The sequence below is a fragment of the Pieris brassicae genome, chromosome 2 (genome assembly GCF_905147105.1).
Source record: "Pieris brassicae chromosome 2, ilPieBrab1.1, whole genome shotgun sequence".
NCBI lineage: Eukaryota > Metazoa > Arthropoda > Insecta > Lepidoptera > Pieridae > Pieris > Pieris brassicae.
The window spans coordinates 376782-397201 of record NC_059666.1 but is presented as its reverse complement, the minus strand read 5'-3'; the positions used below and the strand labels follow the sequence as shown (position 1 = coordinate 397201).

The 20420-nt window shown below is 38.3% G+C and overlaps 3 long non-coding RNA genes across 5 annotated transcripts; 1 reads left to right on the top strand and 2 right to left on the bottom strand.

Moving 5' to 3' along the window:
• Positions 1–9733: 9733 nt before the first annotated feature.
• LOC123720163 lies at positions 9734–11749 on the bottom strand. The gene is made up of 4 exons (XR_006756043.1): positions 11669–11749; positions 11282–11516; positions 10281–11111; positions 9734–9910 (listed from the first exon to the last, which is right to left on the bottom strand). It is a non-coding gene; the product is annotated as an uncharacterized LOC123720163 (long non-coding RNA).
• A 217-nt stretch (positions 11750–11966) lies between these two features.
• LOC123720853 lies at positions 11967–15030 on the top strand. Of its 3 annotated transcripts, none has more exons than XR_006756100.1 (4): positions 11967–12265; positions 12577–12713; positions 12841–12987; positions 14926–15030. It is a non-coding gene; the product is annotated as an uncharacterized LOC123720853 (long non-coding RNA). The 3 variants fall into 3 exon arrangements; XR_006756098.1 differs by having other exon boundaries at positions 12841–13013; XR_006756099.1 differs by lacking the exon at positions 12841–12987.
• Positions 15031–15435: 405 nt separating this feature from the next.
• On the bottom strand, positions 15436–16898 carry LOC123720796. The gene is made up of 3 exons (XR_006756091.1): positions 16172–16898; positions 15717–16091; positions 15436–15495 (listed from the first exon to the last, which is right to left on the bottom strand). It is a non-coding gene; the product is annotated as an uncharacterized LOC123720796 (long non-coding RNA).
• Positions 16899–20420: the final 3522 nt, after the last annotated feature.

Here is a 20420-nt window from a genome sequence, read left to right as displayed (position 1 = left end):
GATTAACTAAATCATGGGAGTTACACTCCGAGAGCATACATAGCCAGACATAGGCACTCTCTTCTACATACAGTTATTCGTTTCATAACGATTAACTAAATCATGGGAGTTACACTCCGAGAGCATAGCCAGACGCAGGCACTCTCTTCAACATACAGTTATTCGTTTCATAACGATTAACTAAATCATGGGAGTTACACTCCGAGAGCATAGCCAGACGCAGGCACTCTCTTCTACATACAGTTATTCGTTTCATAACGATTAACTAAATCATGGGAGTTACACTCCGAGAGCATAGCCAGACGCACGCACTCTCTTCTACATACAGTTATTCGTTTCATAACCATTAACTAAATCATGGGAGTTACACTCCGAGAGCATAGCCAGACGCAGGCACTCTCTTCAACATACAGTTATTCGTTTCATAACGATTAACTAAATCATGGGAGTTACACTCCGAGAGCATAGCCAGACGCAGGCACTCTCTTTAACATACAGTTATTCGTTTCATAACGATTAACTAAATCATGGGAGTTACACTCCGAGGGCATAGCCAGACGCAGGCACTCTCTTCAACATACAGTTATTCGTTTCATAACGATTAACTAAATCATGGGAGTTACACTCCGAGGGCATAGCCAGACGCAGGCACTCTCTTCAACATACAGTTATTCGTTTCATAACGATTAACTAAATCATGGGAGTTACACTCCGAGAGCATAGCCAGACGCAGGCACTCTCTTCTACATACAGTTATTCGTTTCATAACGATTAACTAAATCATGGGAGTTACACTCCGAGAGCATACATAGCCAGACATAGGCACTCTCTTCTACATACAGTTATTCGTTTCATAACGATTAACTAAATCATGGGAGTTACACTCCGAGAGCATAGCCAGACGCAGGCACTCTCTTCTACATACAGTTATTCGTTTCATAACGATTAACTAAATCATGGGAGTTACACTCCGAGAGCATAGCCAGACGCAGGCACTCTCTTCTACATACAGTTATTCGTTTCATAACGATTAACTAAATCATGGGAGTTACACTCCGAGAGCATAGCCAGACGCAGGCACTCTCTTCTACATACAGTTATTCGTTTCATAACGATTAACTAAATCATGGGAGTTACACTCCGAGAGCATAGCCAGACGCAGGCACTCTCTTCTACATACAGTTATTCGTTTCATAACGATTAACTAAATCATGGGAGTTACACTCCGAGAGCATAGCCAGACGCAGGCACTCTCTTCAACATACAGTTATTCGTTTCATAACGATTAACTAAATCATGGGAGTTACACTCCGAGAGCATAGCCAGACGCAGGCACTCTCTTCTACATACAGTTATTCGTTTCATAACGATTAACTAAATCATGGGAGTTACACTCCGAGAGCATAGCCAGACGCAGGCACTCTCTTCTACATACAGTTATTCGTTTCATAACGATTAACTAAATCATGGGAGTTACACTCCGAGAGCATAGCCAGACGCAGGCACTCTCTTCTACATACAGTTATTCGTTTCATAACGATTAACTAAATCATGGGAGTTACACTCCGAGAGCATAGCCAGACGCAGGCACTCTCTTCTACATACAGTTATTCTTTTCATAACGATTAACTAAATCATGGGAGTTACACTCCGAGAGCATAGCCAGACGCAGGCACTCTCTTCTACATACAGTTATTCGTTTCATAACGATTAACTAAATCATGGGAGTTACACTCCGAGAGCATAGCCAGACGCAGGCACTCTCTTCAACATACAGTTATTCGTTTCATAACGATTAACTAAATCATGGGAGTTACACTCCGAGAGCATAGCCAGACGCAGGCACTCTCTTCAACATACAGTTATTCGTTTCATAACGATTAACTAAATCATGGGAGTTACACTCCGAGAGCATAGCCAGACGCACGCACTCTCTTCAACATACAGTTATTCGTTTCATAACGATTAACTAAATCATGGGAGTTACACTCCGAGAGCATAGCCAGACGCAGGCACTCTCTTCTACATACAGTTATTCGTTTCATAACGATTAACTAAATCATGGGAGTTACACTCCGAGAGCATAGCCAGACGCAGGCACTCTCTTCTACATACAGTTATTCGTTTCATAACGATTAACTAAATCATGGGAGTTACACTCCGAGAGCATAGCCAGACGCAGGCACTCTCTTCTACATACAGTTATTCGTTTCATAACGATTAACTAAATCATGGGAGTTACACTCCGAGAGCATAGCCAGACGCAGGCACTCTCTTCTACATACAGTTATTCGTTTCATAACGATTAACTAAATCATGGGAGTTACACTCCGAGAGCATAGCCAGACGCAGGCACTCTCTTCAACATACAGTTATTCGTTTCATAACGATTAACTAAATCATGGGAGTTACACTCCGAGAGCATAGCCAGACGCAGGCACTCTCTTCAACATACAGTTATTCGTTTCATAACGATTAACTAAATCATGGGAGTTACACTCCGAGAGCATAGCCAGACGCACGCACTCTCTTCTACATACAGTTATTCGTTTCATAACGATTAACTAAATCATGGGAGTTACACTCCGAGAGCATAGCCAGACGCAGGCACTCTCTTCTACATACAGTTATTCGTTTCATAACGATTAACTAAATCATGGGAGTTACACTCCGAGAGCATAGCCAGACGCAGGCACTCTCTTCAACATACAGTTATTCGTTTCATAACGATTAACTAAATCATGGGAGTTACACTCCGAGAGCATAGCCAGACGCAGGCACTCTCTTCTACATACAGTTATTCGTTTCATAACGATTAACTAAATCATGGGAGTTACACTCCGAGAGCATACATAGCCAGACATAGGCACTCTCTTCTACATACAGTTATTCGTTTCATAACGATTAACTAAATCATGGGAGTTACACTCCGAGAGCATAGCCAGACGCAGGCACTCTCTTCAACATACAGTTATTCGTTTCATAACGATTAACTAAATCATGGGAGTTACACTCCGAGAGCATAGCCAGACGCAGGCACTCTCTTCAACATACAGTTATTCGTTTCATAACGATTAACTAAATCATGGGAGTTACACTCCGAGAGCATAGCCAGACGCAGGCACTCTCTTCAACATACAGTTATTCGTTTCATAACGATTAACTAAATCATGGGAGTTACACTCCGAGAGCATAGCCAGACGCAGGCACTCTCTTCAACATACAGTTATTCGTTTCATAACGATTAACTAAATCATGGGAGTTACACTCCGATAGCATAGCCAGACGCAGGCACTCTCTTCTACATACAGTTATTCGTTTCATAACGATTAACTAAATCATGGGAGTTACACTCCGAGAGCATAGCCAGACGCAGGCACTCTCTTCAACATACAGTTATTCGTTTCATAACGATTAACTAAATCATGGGAGTTACACTCCGAGAGCATAGCCAGACGCAGGCACTCTCTTCTACATACAGTTATTCGTTTCATAACGATTAACTAAATCATGGGAGTTACACTCCGAGAGCATAGCCAGACGCAGGCACTCTCTTCAACATACAGTTATTCGTTTCATAACGATTAACTAAATCATGGGAGTTACACTCCGAGAGCATAGCCAGACGCAGGCACTCTCTTCTACATACAGTTATTCGTTTCATAACGATTAACTAAATCATGGGAGTTACACTCCGAGAGCATAGCCAGACGCAGGCACTCTCTTCAACATACAGTTATTCGTTTCATAACGATTAACTAAATCATGGGAGTTACACTCCGAGAGCATAGCCAGACGCAGGCACTCTCTTCTACATACAGTTATTCGTTTCATAACGATTAACTAAATCATGGGAGTTACACTCCGAGAGCATAGCCAGACGCAGGCACTCTCTTCTACATACAGTTATTCGTTTCATAACGATTAACTAAATCATGGGAGTTACACTCCGAGAGCATAGCCAGACGCAGGCACTCTCTTCAACATACAGTTATTCGTTTCATAACGATTAACTAAATCATGGGAGTTACACTCCGAGAGCATAGCCAGACGCAGGCACTCTCTTCTACATACAGTTATTCGTTTCATAACGATTAACTAAATCATGGGAGTTACACTCCGAGAGCATAGCCAGACGCAGGCACTCTCTTCAACATACAGTTATTCGTTTCATAACGATTAACTAAATCATGGGAGTTACACTCCGAGAGCATAGCCAGACGCAGGCACTCTCTTCAACATACAGTTATTCGTTTCATAACGATTAACTAAATCATGGGAGTTACACTCCGAGAGCATAGCCAGACGCAGGCACTCTCTTCAACATACAGTTATTCGTTTCATAACGATTAACTAAATCATGGGAGTTACACTCCGAGAGCATAGCCAGACGCAGGCACTCTCTTCAACATACAGTTATTCGTTTCATAACGATTAACTAAATCATGGGAGTTACACTCCGATAGCATAGCCAGACGCAGGCACTCTCTTCTACATACAGTTATTCGTTTCATAACGATTAACTAAATCATGGGAGTTACACTCCGAGAGCATAGCCAGACGCAGGCACTCTCTTCAACATACAGTTATTCGTTTCATAACGATTAACTAAATCATGGGAGTTACACTCCGAGAGCATAGCCAGACGCAGGCACTCTCTTCTACATACAGTTATTCGTTTCATAACGATTAACTAAATCATGGGAGTTACACTCCGAGAGCATAGCCAGACGCAGGCACTCTCTTCAACATACAGTTATTCGTTTCATAACGATTAACTAAATCATGGGAGTTACACTCCGAGAGCATAGCCAGACGCAGGCACTCTCTTCTACATACAGTTATTCGTTTCATAACGATTAACTAAATCATGGGAGTTACACTCCGAGAGCATAGCCAGACGCAGGCACTCTCTTCAACATACAGTTATTCGTTTCATAACGATTAACTAAATCATGGGAGTTACACTCCGAGAGCATAGCCAGACGCAGGCACTCTCTTCTACATACAGTTATTCGTTTCATAACGATTAACTAAATCATGGGAGTTACACTCCGAGAGCATAGCCAGACGCAGGCACTCTCTTCAACATACAGTTATTCGTTTCATAACGATTAACTAAATCATGGGAGTTACACTCCGAGAGCATAGCCAGACGCAGGCACTCTCTTCTACATACAGTTATTCGTTTCATAACGATTAACTAAATCATGGGAGTTACACTCCGAGAGCATAGCCAGACGCAGGCACTCTCTTCTACATACAGTTATTCGTTTCATAACGATTAACTAAATCATGGGAGTTACACTCCGAGAGCATAGCCAGACGCAGGCACTCTCTTCAACATACAGTTATTCGTTTCATAACCATTAACTAAATCATGGGAGTTACACTCCGAGAGCATAGCCAGACGCAGGCACTCTCTTCAACATACAGTTATTCGTTTCATTACGATTAACTAAATCATGGGAGTTACACTCCGAGAGCATAGCCAGACGCAGGCACTCTCTTCAACATACAGTTATTCGTTTCATAACGATTAACTAAATCATGGGAGTTACACTCCGAGAGCATAGCCAGACGCAGGCACTCTCTTCAACATACAGTTATTCGTTTCATAACGATTAACTAAATCATGGGAGTTACACTCCGATAGCATAGCCAGACGCAGGCACTCTCTTCTACATACAGTTATTCGTTTCATAACGATTAACTAAATCATGGGAGTTACACTCCGAGAGCATAGCCAGACGCAGGCACTCTCTTCAACATACAGTTATTCGTTTCATAACGATTAACTAAATCATGGGAGTTACACTCCGAGAGCATAGCCAGACGCAGGCACTCTCTTCAACATACAGTTATTCGTTTCATAACGATTAACTAAATCATGGGAGTTACACTCCGAGAGCATAGCCAGACGCAGGCACTCTCTTCTACATACAGTTATTCGTTTCATAACGATTAACTAAATCATGGGAGTTACACTCCGAGAGCATAGCCAGACGCAGGCACTCTCTTCAACATACAGTTATTCGTTTCATAACGATTAACTAAATCATGGGAGTTACACTCCGAGAGCATAGCCAGACGCAGGCACTCTCTTCTACATACAGTTATTCGTTTCATAACGATTAACTAAATCATGGGAGTTACACTCCGAGAGCATAGCCAGACGCAGGCACTCTCTTCAACATACAGTTATTCGTTTCATAACGATTAACTAAATCATGGGAGTTACACTCCGAGAGCATAGCCAGACGCAGGCACTCTCTTCAACATACAGTTATTCGTTTCATAACGATTAACTAAATCATGGGAGTTACACTCCGAGAGCATAGCCAGACGCAGGCACTCTCTTCTACATACAGTTATTCGTTTCATAACGATTAACTAAATCATGGGAGTTATACTCCGAGAGCATAGCCAGACGCAGGCACTCTCTTCTACATACAGTTATTCGTTTCATAACGATTAACTAAATCATGGGAGTTACACTCCGAGAGCATAGCCAGACGCAGGCACTCTCTTCAACATACAGTTATTCGTTTCATAACGATTAACTAAATCATGGGAGTTACACTCCGAGAGCATAGCCAGACGCAGGCACTCTCTTCTACATACAGTTATTCGTTTCATAACGATTAACTAAATCATGGGAGTTACACTCCGAGAGCATAGCCAGACGCAGGCACTCTCTTCAACATACAGTTATTCGTTTCATAACGATTAACTAAATCATGGGAGTTACACTCCGAGAGCATAGCCAGACGCAGGCACTCTCTTCAACATACAGTTATTCGTTTCATAACGATTAACTAAATCATGGGAGTTACACTCCGAGAGCATAGCCAGACGCAGGCACTCTCTTCAACATACAGTTATTCGTTTCATAACGATTAACTAAATCATGGGAGTTACACTCCGAGAGCATAGCCAGACGCAGGCACTCTCTTCAACATACAGTTATTCGTTTCATAACGATTAACTAAATCATGGGAGTTACACTCCGATAGCATAGCCAGACGCAGGCACTCTCTTCTACATACAGTTATTCGTTTCATAACGATTAACTAAATCATGGGAGTTACACTCCGAGAGCATAGCCAGACGCAGGCACTCTCTTCAACATACAGTTATTCGTTTCATAACGATTAACTAAATCATGGGAGTTACACTCCGAGAGCATAGCCAGACGCAGGCACTCTCTTCTACATACAGTTATTCGTTTCATAACGATTAACTAAATCATGGGAGTTACACTCCGAGAGCATAGCCAGACGCAGGCACTCTCTTCAACATACAGTTATTCGTTTCATAACGATTAACTAAATCATGGGAGTTACACTCCGAGAGCATAGCCAGACGCAGGCACTCTCTTCTACATACAGTTATTCGTTTCATAACGATTAACTAAATCATGGGAGTTACACTCCGAGAGCATAGCCAGACGCAGGCACTCTCTTCAACATACAGTTATTCGTTTCATAACGATTAACTAAATCATGGGAGTTACACTCCGAGAGCATAGCCAGACGCAGGCACTCTCTTCTACATACAGTTATTCGTTTCATAACGATTAACTAAATCATGGGAGTTACACTCCGAGAGCATAGCCAGACGCAGGCACTCTCTTCAACATACAGTTATTCGTTTCATAACGATTAACTAAATCATGGGAGTTACACTCCGAGAGCATAGCCAGACGCAGGCACTCTCTTCAACATACAGTTATTCGTTTCATAACGATTAACTAAATCATGGGAGTTACACTCCGAGAGCATAGCCAGACGCAGGCACTCTCTTCTACATACAGTTATTCGTTTCATAACGATTAACTAAATCATGGGAGTTACACTCCGAGAGCATAGCCAGACGCAGGCACTCTCTTCAACATACAGTTATTCGTTTCATAACGATTAACTAAATCATGGGAGTTACACTCCGAGAGCATAGCCAGACGCAGGCACTCTCTTCAACATACAGTTATTCGTTTCATAACGATTAACTAAATCATGGGAGTTACACTCCGAGAGCATAGCCAGACGCAGGCACTCTCTTCAACATACAGTTATTCGTTTCATAACGATTAACTAAATCATGGGAGTTACACTCCGAGAGCATAGCCAGACGCAGGCACTCTCTTCAACATACAGTTATTCGTTTCATAACGATTAACTAAATCATGGGAGTTACACTCCGATAGCATAGCCAGACGCAGGCACTCTCTTCTACATACAGTTATTCGTTTCATAACGATTAACTAAATCATGGGAGTTACACTCCGAGAGCATAGCCAGACGCAGGCACTCTCTTCAACATACAGTTATTCGTTTCATAACGATTAACTAAATCATGGGAGTTACACTCCGAGAGCATAGCCAGACGCAGGCACTCTCTTCTACATACAGTTATTCGTTTCATAACGATTAACTAAATCATGGGAGTTACACTCCGAGAGCATAGCCAGACGCAGGCACTCTCTTCAACATACAGTTATTCGTTTCATAACGATTAACTAAATCATGGGAGTTACACTCCGAGAGCATAGCCAGACGCAGGCACTCTCTTCTACATACAGTTATTCGTTTCATAACGATTAACTAAATCATGGGAGTTACACTCCGAGAGCATAGCCAGACGCAGGCACTCTCTTCAACATACAGTTATTCGTTTCATAACGATTAACTAAATCATGGGAGTTACACTCCGAGAGCATAGCCAGACGCAGGCACTCTCTTCTACATACAGTTATTCGTTTCATAACGATTAACTAAATCATGGGAGTTACACTCCGAGAGCATAGCCAGACGCAGGCACTCTCTTCAACATACAGTTATTCGTTTCATAACGATTAACTAAATCATGGGAGTTACACTCCGAGAGCATAGCCAGACGCAGGCACTCTCTTCAACATACAGTTATTCGTTTCATAACGATTAACTAAATCATGGGAGTTACACTCCGAGAGCATAGCCAGACGCAGGCACTCTCTTCTACATACAGTTATTCGTTTCATAACGATTAACTAAATCATGGGAGTTACACTCCGAGAGCATAGCCAGACGCAGGCACTCTCTTCAACATACAGTTATTCGTTTCATAACGATTAACTAAATCATGGGAGTTACACTCCGAGAGCATAGCCAGACGCAGGCACTCTCTTCTACATACAGTTATTCGTTTCATAACGATTAACTAAATCATGGGAGTTACACTCCGAGAGCATAGCCAGACGCAGGCACTCTCTTCTTCATACAGTTATTCGTTTCATAACGATTAACTTAATCATGGGAGTTACACCCCGAGAGCATAGCCAGACGTAGGCGTAGCTGAGTCGGCGATGCCACTTAATTTCCCTGGGAGGTTGGAGGTTCCACCTGGCTGTTACAGGTATATTCAGTTGCGCAGCTAGGTTTAGTGTCTTCGAAGAATAATAATTTCAGCGTATTAAAAACGCTGCTACTAATTGCCTAAGCTAGTTTTTAATTGGACCGACGTGGGGTTTGGATCACATCCACAATTACAGATGTCAAGTATTATTATAATAAGTGTTTATACCTCTTTCCTGTCGGTCGAATCTCCGTTCAGTCGAAAAGCTTGTCCAGCGACAGTTGTTCCAGGGGCGTCTTGTCATCATTCATCTGAATTGAATTTGAATTTTCTGCCTGTTTGTTTGTTCGGGAACCGTTGCTGAAGTACTTTTCAATAAAATTTTGAAACTTACTTTGGCAATTATTCCAACTGCAACCGAATGGCTTAAAATTTGATCTGCTAGGCGCTCTTTGATTTTCTGTTTGCCATTCTGTACTGGTTGTAAGTGGTGCTGGGTTAAAGCTGGAGCAAACACGGTTGGGATTCTCGCGATCTTTATTATAAAACTCCTCTATGTGGCTCCACTTTACTGTACCTGCAATGGAAGGTTATGATCTTATTCTCAAAACAATTAATGCATTATTTTAACCAATCACAGGTCAAGCGGCAATAAGAAAATAAATATGGTACAGCAGAGGTACATCAATTATTAGTTTGGATGGTCATGGTTCAATGGATAAATAAGTCATAAAAAAGTTTTAATATCTTTCCGCTGTTCAATTAATTAAATTATTATACCAACCTATGTTTAGTTTTCTGTTTATTTGTATATCTAGTGTAAATTGGAAATACCGTTTAAAAAAAAATTAAATCTTTAAACATGCACTCAAGCAAACAAGCCAATGTAAATTTGTAAAAATTAATATTCAACAACATTTTGTATAATATTCTAAAGAAGTGGTTACCTCCTCGACAAGAGCTGCTGACTTGTCTGCTGTGTCACAATCTCCTGAGAAGTAAAATGCTATTGGCTGTTTCCAGCATTTTCGAACACCAATAACCATGAAAGTTCGACTATGGTTTGCTATCACAGTAGTACGGCCTTAGCATTGAGTTTTACGTTATATGTCAGATTTTTTCTTATTGACATTTCATCAAAAGCCATTTTACATAAATTATCATTGACATCTTGGTCTTTTGTGATTTCTTTTACTGTCTGTATTACTGGGCTGTTGATTCCACATACCATTGGAATTTTGTTCAATAATGCCTTGAGAGAGCTGACAAAATAACCTAGTATTGTCTTTGGTTAACATAGCTTTTACACATTGAAAGAAACCAATTTTTTATACCGGATTAAAACTATTTGTATTATTATAAACTTATAATTATGTATAATAATCCAGTTAAAAAAATATTTTCTTTCAAAATAACCTAATCAATAATATAAAACAAAAGTTTGATTTCTTATAGATGCTCAAGACGTTCACTTTATCATCCAGTGTCCATCTCATTCCAGTTAATTTTCTTATAAAGTTTTTCAGTTGGCTTTGTAATAGTAAAGAAAATGAATTATTTAATGTGCTTTTTAATATTTCATTGCTAGGTTCGTTTGATGTTAGTACACTTAATATAGATCTTTTGGAGTTTTTATCACCTTGAAACTTTTTTCAGAGCCTCACTATTTCCGATAGATTTTTTCTGCATCTCTTAGACAGCGTTTGCTTTTGAGGTGTAAGTTCACTGAACTTTTTCACGTCCAAGTCCTACAAAATACCTTTGCTAGTTGATGGTTCCTGGAAAATATACAAAAATAATTGAATAAAAAATTCGAAAAAGATAACAAATCCAATAAGTGGATGGAGAAAATGTGTGTCAGAAATGTACTTCCTACCTCTATGTAAAAAAGCATGACTATAAAAATTTGTCTATTTGACTTAGGTAGAATATGAATGTAAATACTCACTTGGATGTCATAACTTGCTCTATATGGACTACAATGTTTGTTTTTTAAATGGTCTATATCCTCCTGTATTCGCTCTTAATCTAACTTGTTAAGTCTTTTCCTATCGCTGCTGGTAAATGAAGATTCATTCAAATGATTTTCACATAGTATCCTATGCTGGGCATTCAATGTTTTTAATGATTCAATGGATGTCCAATCACCATTAGGAAAACAAAATTTAGCCCAAACTTTAACACTAAAAATAAAGTTTTCATTAGACATAGTTAATAGTGAAGCTGTTTTGGATAATCTTTCCAATATGGACCGTCGATTTAAATGCCCATTTTTTTGTAGATAGTACTCACTAAAAGAAAGAGTTTTGCAAAGATTGAGGTTGAGCAAACTTACGGTTCATGAGATACATTTATTAAAACTTTTCACACAAATTGGTAAGTAACACGCAATTACAAAATATATTTGACAAATAATTGATGTCAAACGTCAATCACTTAGTGTAGGGTTCCGAAAATTTTCAAAGTATCGATACTACTCTGGTATCGACATTAAACTTTCTAATATGGATCATCGGTTTAAATGCCCATATTCGTTTTGTAGATAGTACAAAAGTTATTGAAAATATCGATACTACTCGGGTATCGATACTTTTTGGTGATCACTAAATTTGTTTTTAGGCCATTCATTTTGTTTAATGGCGTCCAGTCATCGTTTGTCACCCTTGCAGTAGAAATCGTTTTACGTACTCCTATAAACTTACAACGTTTGACTACCATGGCGTCCCCGAAGCCCATTGTTTGAAGAGTTAAGTGAAGTGCAAGTGTTGGACTTAAATTAGCCGCTTGTCACGGCCTCCTCTTCTGCGCCGATCCTTGACGAACCGGTTGCTGGTCCTAGTGGGCTGACTAGTCCTGGCGAGGAATTTGCTGCGATGCCCAGACTTACTAGGTCATCTGGCAGAAGGCTTAATCCTTACTCGGATGAGTTAAAGTAAGTTTTGAAAAAGTTGGATTGCATAAGGTCTGTTGTGGATTTTAAAATGAAATTTATAGCTGAAAATTTTTTTTTCATTGTTTGTAACTTTCTGTATTGTCTAATTCTGTATTATCCTGTACTTTTTTAATATCAAAAAAGTACCCAAAACCGAATCAGAGCACCCCACTATCCACAAGGTCTTGTCTGCCCTACCCCTAGAGTATATATAAAAGCTCCGAAGTAGCCGTCAACCCCCTCCCCGCCCCTCTAAAACCTCAAATATCGACGGTCCATATTGGAAAGATTAACCGATCTACTTACTTCAGAGGCCCATTCTCGGACGGAAGAGGGAACCTATGCAAGGATAAGGAAGAATCTTCTTTTGATGGTATACCGCATTTTGAGTATTTTCCCTACCATGTTTTGGCAAAGTACAACACAAAATCGTCAATATGACTTACCTGTAAGTGAAGTTTTATTATACATTGAGCTTTGAGACTTTAATACTACCCTCAGTTTTCATTTGATTGAAATTGTAACTACACGTGTGTAAATCCAGTTGTAATGTAGCATTTACCTTACTATTCCAGATGTATCCTCGAACGAAGGCGTACATAACCAAAAGCGTCGCGTAACAGGTAACGCACGGCCGCCGCCCTAACGACCACTTGTCACTGGATGAGACAATGAACTGCTGCAGGTATCGGGTGAAGATCCATCAAAGTCTAATACTCCAGGTGAAGACATACAGTTTGATCTTGCAGTAAGCTTACACTTTACAACTTTTATCTAAGTATTCTAATCAATGCACCCAATTTGAACCCAGAGGAAAAGACCGCAATCTCAAACAGGATTAATATAGGACGCAGGTTTCAAATGAAACCAAATGCTACAGCTACTTCTTGTTTAGCAGAGGCCACTCACAGTGTTCTTGTCTGCGGAAACAAGAAATATGTACCTATTAAAATTACTTATGGATGCGGATTCCAATGTGACACACAATACCAAGACTCAGTCACACGACACAACTTTATTCTATATAGCCTTAAAAGATCTAAAAGAACAACTTCAAGGAACATAGGTATACAAGTACCTATTCAGTAAGCGATTAGTTGACTACAAGCTCGCATCAAAATCAGAAAAGGACAAAGAAGGTCAAAAAGAATTTAATCATAGGCAAAAGGGGAATCCAGGATGAAGGAGCTTGCTCACAGCCTACTATAGGCAGTCGCGTCCAGCGCCGCGCGCGCCACCTCGCGCTCACTGGTAGTTTATCAAAGAATGTTATTCACTTATTACTTGTGATACAACTCTATTATCGTGGATAAAAGGTTATAAAATACCTTTTTCTTGGTCAGCGATGTTCCTAAAAGTAAACTATATTCAGAGACTGAACAAAGCAAATTCGAACAATCTATAAATTACAACAAAAACACTCCCGCACAAGGCGTTAACCGACAGATAACCGTTTGGCACCGTTAGGTGGCTATCTGAGGGCCGCAGGTAAACCCGCGTTCATAAATTGAAGCGAAGCGACCAATGAGAGGGCGGCAGGCAGCAAGGCAGCGATCGGACTGACCAATGAGAGGGCAGCAGGCAGCAAGGCAGCGATCGGACTGACCAATGAGAGGGCAGCAGGCAGCAAGGCAGCGGTCGGACAGCGCGTGCGCACTGGCAAGCGGCGATGACTCACACGGAGCGAGCGAGATGGCACTACAGCACTGATGACTCACACGGAGAGAGCACTGGAGCAGACATCCGCACGGGTCGGCGGTCGGAACCGAAAGTGGCCCCTGCGCATGTGTCACAACCTCTTTTATAATCACAACTCCCTCCTCCGACTCGACCATCCCACTTCGGGAAAATGGTCGAGTCAATTCGTAACAACTCGTAAACAACCGAACGAGTCAAATGAGTAACTATTGCACATGCGCACTTGTAGCAAGATTCTTAAGAATATGTTTCATAAAAATGTTTAGAATTTAGAATAATTAAATTAATATTAGAAGCTAACACAAGAAATATTAAGTTTATGTCCTCCAGCTACACTGAATGTTTACAAAATATTCAGGACGCTAGAACACTTCTTGAAGCTAAAGGATTTATTGTAAATACTGAAAAGAGTAATGAAATTCTTGTAAATTCTTGGGTATATAATAAAATGTAGAACTTAAATCTGTTAATATGATAATAATAAACAAATTTTTCAAAATCTCGCACAATTAGATGGCTTACGTGCCTACCTCTGCCTGTCCAGCAGCAGAATATGGCTGGTTTTACACGAAGGGTCTAGAGAGTAAATATTTTAACCATCGATAGTTTTACCGGACTTACAATGGTATCGTGCGTCAGACCAACCTATAAATTAAATTAAATCGATTGACTTTTGTTAAGAAATGTATAGTGATTCAATTCAATTTCCTCATCTTACTAAAATTACTAAAGAACATTGGCGATGGGGCGAAGGCTTACACGGTTTCCTGGTCAATTTATTTAATGGCTTTCCATCGTTTGCTATCATATTTAAAACATTAGGAAAAAATATTAACGGCAATGAGTTTGGCACCATATTTGTTTTCCTGTGGACTACTCGAACGTGGTGACCGCTTTTCAGAAGGCTCTTAGTTTCGGGAACCATAATTTTCTAACCTAATGAAACTTATCTCTCATTCCAGCAACCGAGAAGAGTGCCTTTGTCATCAGTGTCATCTATAATATAAAAAATGAATCGCAGAATGTGTAGGTAAGCGCATAACTATACAAAGCCTGAACCAATTGTACCAGTTCTGTTTTATAATGTTCGTTGAAGTTGAAGTTGATGGTTTTAACATTTTCATTGGTTTACATTTATAACATTTGTTTATAACATTGGATTACATATTAGTAATATATAAGAGTATAATGAAATAAATTTTATATTATGTTATGTTTTATTTATTTTTCCTAATATTTCATTAGATTACATGGTTATGATAAATAATAATTTAATTTTATAGGTAGATTAACGACATAACTTATTAAAATTTTAACTAACTTTCTTCTAAGAAAAATAAGTACTAGTATTTTATATGTACAAAAGGACATTTAAATACAACATGTTTGTTTCTGCTAGAATTAAGAAGAATATATTAATTTTCCAAAATAATAAATAAAGCTTGTTCTTTCAGTTACGTCTTGATTTCCTTCATTAACTTCTTGACTTGAAACTGTATCAAGTGTTGGAACTAAAACTTCTGCCGGTATATCTACAAATTATAATCCTTACAAATATTTTGCATAACAGCTGTGGCAATAACAATAGCTTGAACTTAAGCTAGTAATAAATACAATGTTAAAGCGACATTTCCATACTCCAAATTTTCAGACAAATATTTTAACCTTACATCATGTTTCATTTGGGTCACATATCTTGCAACTTTTTGACATAGTATAATTATTAATACTCTAAATTATACTATATATTTACCTCTCTATAGTATTCCTATTCTTAATGTGTACTTCATCATATCTCTGGTCAGTCAGAGAAATGGTGTTAATGAATAAGGTATATTTGAGTAAGCACTATTAACAACCATCCAGTGATTTCTCAGTAGACCTGTACGATATTAAGCTATAAACAAATATACCTGTTAATTTAGTTGGCACATTTATCAAGTTCTACCTTCTTATCAATAAATTTGAATTAACTTGTAGAACTGAGTTTACAAAAGTTGTTGCATCATGAGCGGCACCAGGCCATGGGGAACAACATTAATATATTTTATTTCTGCATCACACACAGCTTGTACATTTAAAGAGAAATATCCTTTTCAATTACGATATTATTCACCAATTACGTCACCTAAAGAAAATAATGCTGCTTAAAATTATTACAACTTCATACTATAATGTACAATGTTAAATAATATATAAATTACTTACATGATGATTGAATTCGTAAATGTGGCATAACAAAAAACCACAAATAAAATATTTAAATTTTTTTGGTTCAACAGTTTATGTGCATGATAAGTTATATAAGACAAAATTCGATGTTAAGTCATGGAAAGGTATTCTTGTGGGATACGAACCAAACGGTTATAAAGTTTGGAATCCTAAATGCGAAAAATTTATTACTGTCAGAGATGTCATAGTAGATGAGACAAATTACTTCAATCCAGGCCTGCGTTGCGACCTGAAGAGAATATAGTAAATTCTCATGATAATGTTAACATTGACAACATTTCAAAGTCAATAAAGTCTCAAAAAACTGACAGATATAAATCAGATACCTGTAAATCTGATGATTATGAAGTTCCTCAGAAAATTCGCAAAACTAACCATGACATCGTCGAATTTGAACAACCAAATGCACATTCTGATGATCTTTCAGTGGTCGTAAATAATGAGGACACAACCAGTTGTATTGAACCACGTAGGAGTGATAGGCTTAAAGTCGTCCCCCTATTTCTTATAAATAATGCTAGTTCAATTTTGTGTAAAATACCAAATTCGTTTCAAGAGATTAAAACACGAGACGATAGAGTTCATTGGGAAGGTGCAATTAAATTCTCTATTTTTAAATAAAACATGGACTTTAGTACCACGGCCAGATAACAAAAATATTATAGATTGCAAATGGATGTTTAATATAAAAAATGATGAATTCGGAAAGCCTTTACGCTATAAAGCTCGACTCGTTGCTAGGGCTTTTAGCCAGGAATATCTCATAGACTATAATGAGACTTTTGCACCTGTTGCAAGAATAGCTAGTTTTAGATTTATTATTGCTTTTGCTAATCAATATAATTTACTTGTACATCACATGGACGTAAAAACTGCATTTCTAAATGGGGTACTACAGGAAGAAATATATATGAAAGTTCCAGAAGGGGTGTCTTGCAAAAATGGTTATGTGTGTAAATTAAATAAAGCATTATATGGGCTAAAGCAAGCCGCTAGACTCTGGTTTGAAATTTTTGAACAGTCTCTTAGGCGGGAGGGTTTTCAGAATTCATCAGTAGATAGATGTATTTATATACTAAATAAAGGAGATATACAGAAAAATATGTATGTGGTACTTTATGTTGATGATTTGGTAATAGTGAGTGCTAATGTAAATACAATAAACAGTTTTAAAATATATTTAATGAGTAAATTTAAAATGACAGATTTACATGAAATTAAATTATTTCTTGGAATTAAAATAACTCGTTGCGATGATATGATAATGTTAGATCAAAGTGCTTATATTAAAACAGTTTTAAATAAATTTTGCATGCAGGATTGCAACAAAAACCTGCAACTACTCCTATGGATAGTAAACTCAATTATGAAGCACTAAACTCAGAAAAAATTACACTGCTCCATGTCGCAATTTAATTGGTTGTCTAATGTATATAATGCTATGTACTCGACCTGACTTAAGCACTAGCGTTAATATATTAAGTAGGTACACAAATTAAAATAATAAAGAATTGTGGCAATGCCTCAAAAAAGTGCTTAGATATTTAAAAGGCACAACTGATTTTAAATTATGTTATAAAAGGTGTGAATATAATAACATCTTAACTGGGTATGTGGACTCCGATTGGGGAGGTAATGATGTAAAGAGTACAACCGGGTATATATTTAAATTGTTTGAACATTGTTCAATAACCTGGACAACAAAGAAATAATAGTCAGTAGCAGCCTCCTCCACAGCGGCTGAGTATATGGCCTTATATGAAGCCTTTATGGCTTAAATCTTTGGTAAGGAGTATTCATATTGATATATCCACTCCTATTGTAATATATGAAGACAATTAACTGACAGACAGACATTTTTCTAGGGAACAAATAGAGAAAAATGTAATAAAGCTAAAATACATTCCCACAGGTCAACAACCTGCAGATGCGTTAACAAAACCATTACCAGCGGTTACGTTTCATGAAATGAGGAGAAACATGGGTTTACAATTATAATATTTAATGAGTTGGCTATTATTTGTTATTAATTTAATTATTCTGTTATATTCATTGTGTTCTGATAATTATATGTAATATATATAATGTATCGAATTTAAGATGATGAAATGATCTGATAAGGTTTTTCTGGGTTTTCCCTTATCCGAGCAACAAATGTTGGATCATTATTTTTGTATTTTCCCAGACTCGCTTGGAAGTTATATAGTTCTGTTTAGGCATTTGATTTGTACAAGAATTAATTTTTGAGGGGGCATGTTGATTTATTTGAGTAATATTGCAAAAATTAATCATTGTATTGACTTTTTCCTGTCATTTGAATGAGCGATCGAGCCGCCATCTTGTCGAGGCGCCAAATTGTCTACCTCACTCTGCTCCAGGTCATTTCTGTTTCATTCCAATGTGTATCGTGGTAGGAAGCAGACATATCACTTCCAAGTTAAACAGTAAATATATTTCTTTATTACGGATACTGTGTGTATAATTATCGTGCCCTAACAAGAATTACAACAGTTCTTAACTGATACCGCCGTTACTGCACACTCGCAATGTTCGCAAGTGTGTTGCAGGCCTTTTAAGAATTTTTAAACTTAAAAATTGTAATTTGTAGTAAACTGAAATATTAAAAAGATTATTACTTATTACTGTTTTTCTTGGAACAGGTGGTAAACGAACAGATTGTCCGTGGACAATCTTAATGTCAAGTTCGCGAGTGCGTTGCCGGCCTATTAAGAATTTGTATGACTTATTTGAAGATAAATATTATAAATAGCAAAATATAGATGTACCTACTACTAGCGACATCTTGTACCAGAGTGTCATCAAATGTTGTCTATGAGATTCTTTACTTTTGTATTTAGAAAATAAAGTTCAGTTCTTTTCCGGTACTCGCTCAGTCACGTTGTTTTATTACAGGTTATGGGCCCAGGCCGCTCCTGGCTCATAAAAAGTACTTAGTTCTCGCGACAGTATAATTATTGATTATCAGGACATTATCGATAATAATAATTCGTGGCAGAATAGGACTAAGTGTGTTGAGTTGTGCAGATTTATTGTGTCGCGTCAGGCATCAGTAATGGCGTCCAGTTCGAACTATCACATTAGTGTGCCGAAACTGCAAGGGCGTGAAAATTACAGTGAATGGTGTTACGCAGCAGAAAATTTCCTTGTCTTAGAGGGAATGGTTGGGTGTATCAAACCTGAGCCCAACGTTGCTCCAGCAGCTGCAGACGATGCGAGAACAAAAGCGACGTTGATTCTAACAATTGACCCGGCTCTTTATGTTCATATAAAGAATGTAGCAACATCGAATGAATTGTGGGATAAATTGAAGATGTTATTCGATGACTCGGGATTTACAAGAAAAATAAGTCTACTGAGGAATTTAATTTCTATTCGATTAGAAAATTGCACTTCGATGACGTCATATGTAACACAAATTGTTGAAGCTGGTCAGAAATTACAAGGTACGGGTTTTGGCATAAGTGATGAGTGGATCGGATCTATCATGTTGGCTGGATTATCTGAAAAATATATGTCCATGATAATGGCAATCGAGCATTCGGGCATGATAATCACAACCGACGCCATTAAAGGGAAATTGATGGACATTGAACCGGAAGACAGTGATGCCAACAATGCGTTTGCTTGTTTCCGCAAGAATCAAAAATCAAAGAGTGTAAAGAGTACACAGTCTATGTACAAGAAAGATGGTGAGAATGGGCTTAAAGGTCTCGTTACCAGGCCATAAAATTATTAAAAAAAAAAAAAAAAATGGTGAGAATGAACGAATGTCGACATCTGTCAAAGAAAAACAACACGTCAAATGTTATAATTGTAAACAACATGGCCACTACCGTAATCAATGCACTTATAAAGATAAATCTTATAAGAATTCTGAAAATAAATCGTCAAAAACAAGTAATGCATTCAGTGCCGTGTTTTTTAGCAGAATATTTGACAAGAGTGACTGGTATGTGAACTCTGGGGCAAGTTCGCATTTGACAAGCAATAAAGATTGGATGGTCGACGAATGTTATTCTGGGTTCACCAAGGAAATCATGGTTGCTAACCAGAATAAAATCCCAGTGTTGTGTTGTGGAAAAGTAAACATAACAACATCAACTGAAGGATGTGACTTTAACATAACTGTTGAAAAAGTGTTGTGTGTGCCCAAATTATCTACCAACTTATTGTCAGTAAGCCAACTGATAAGGCAGGGTAACAA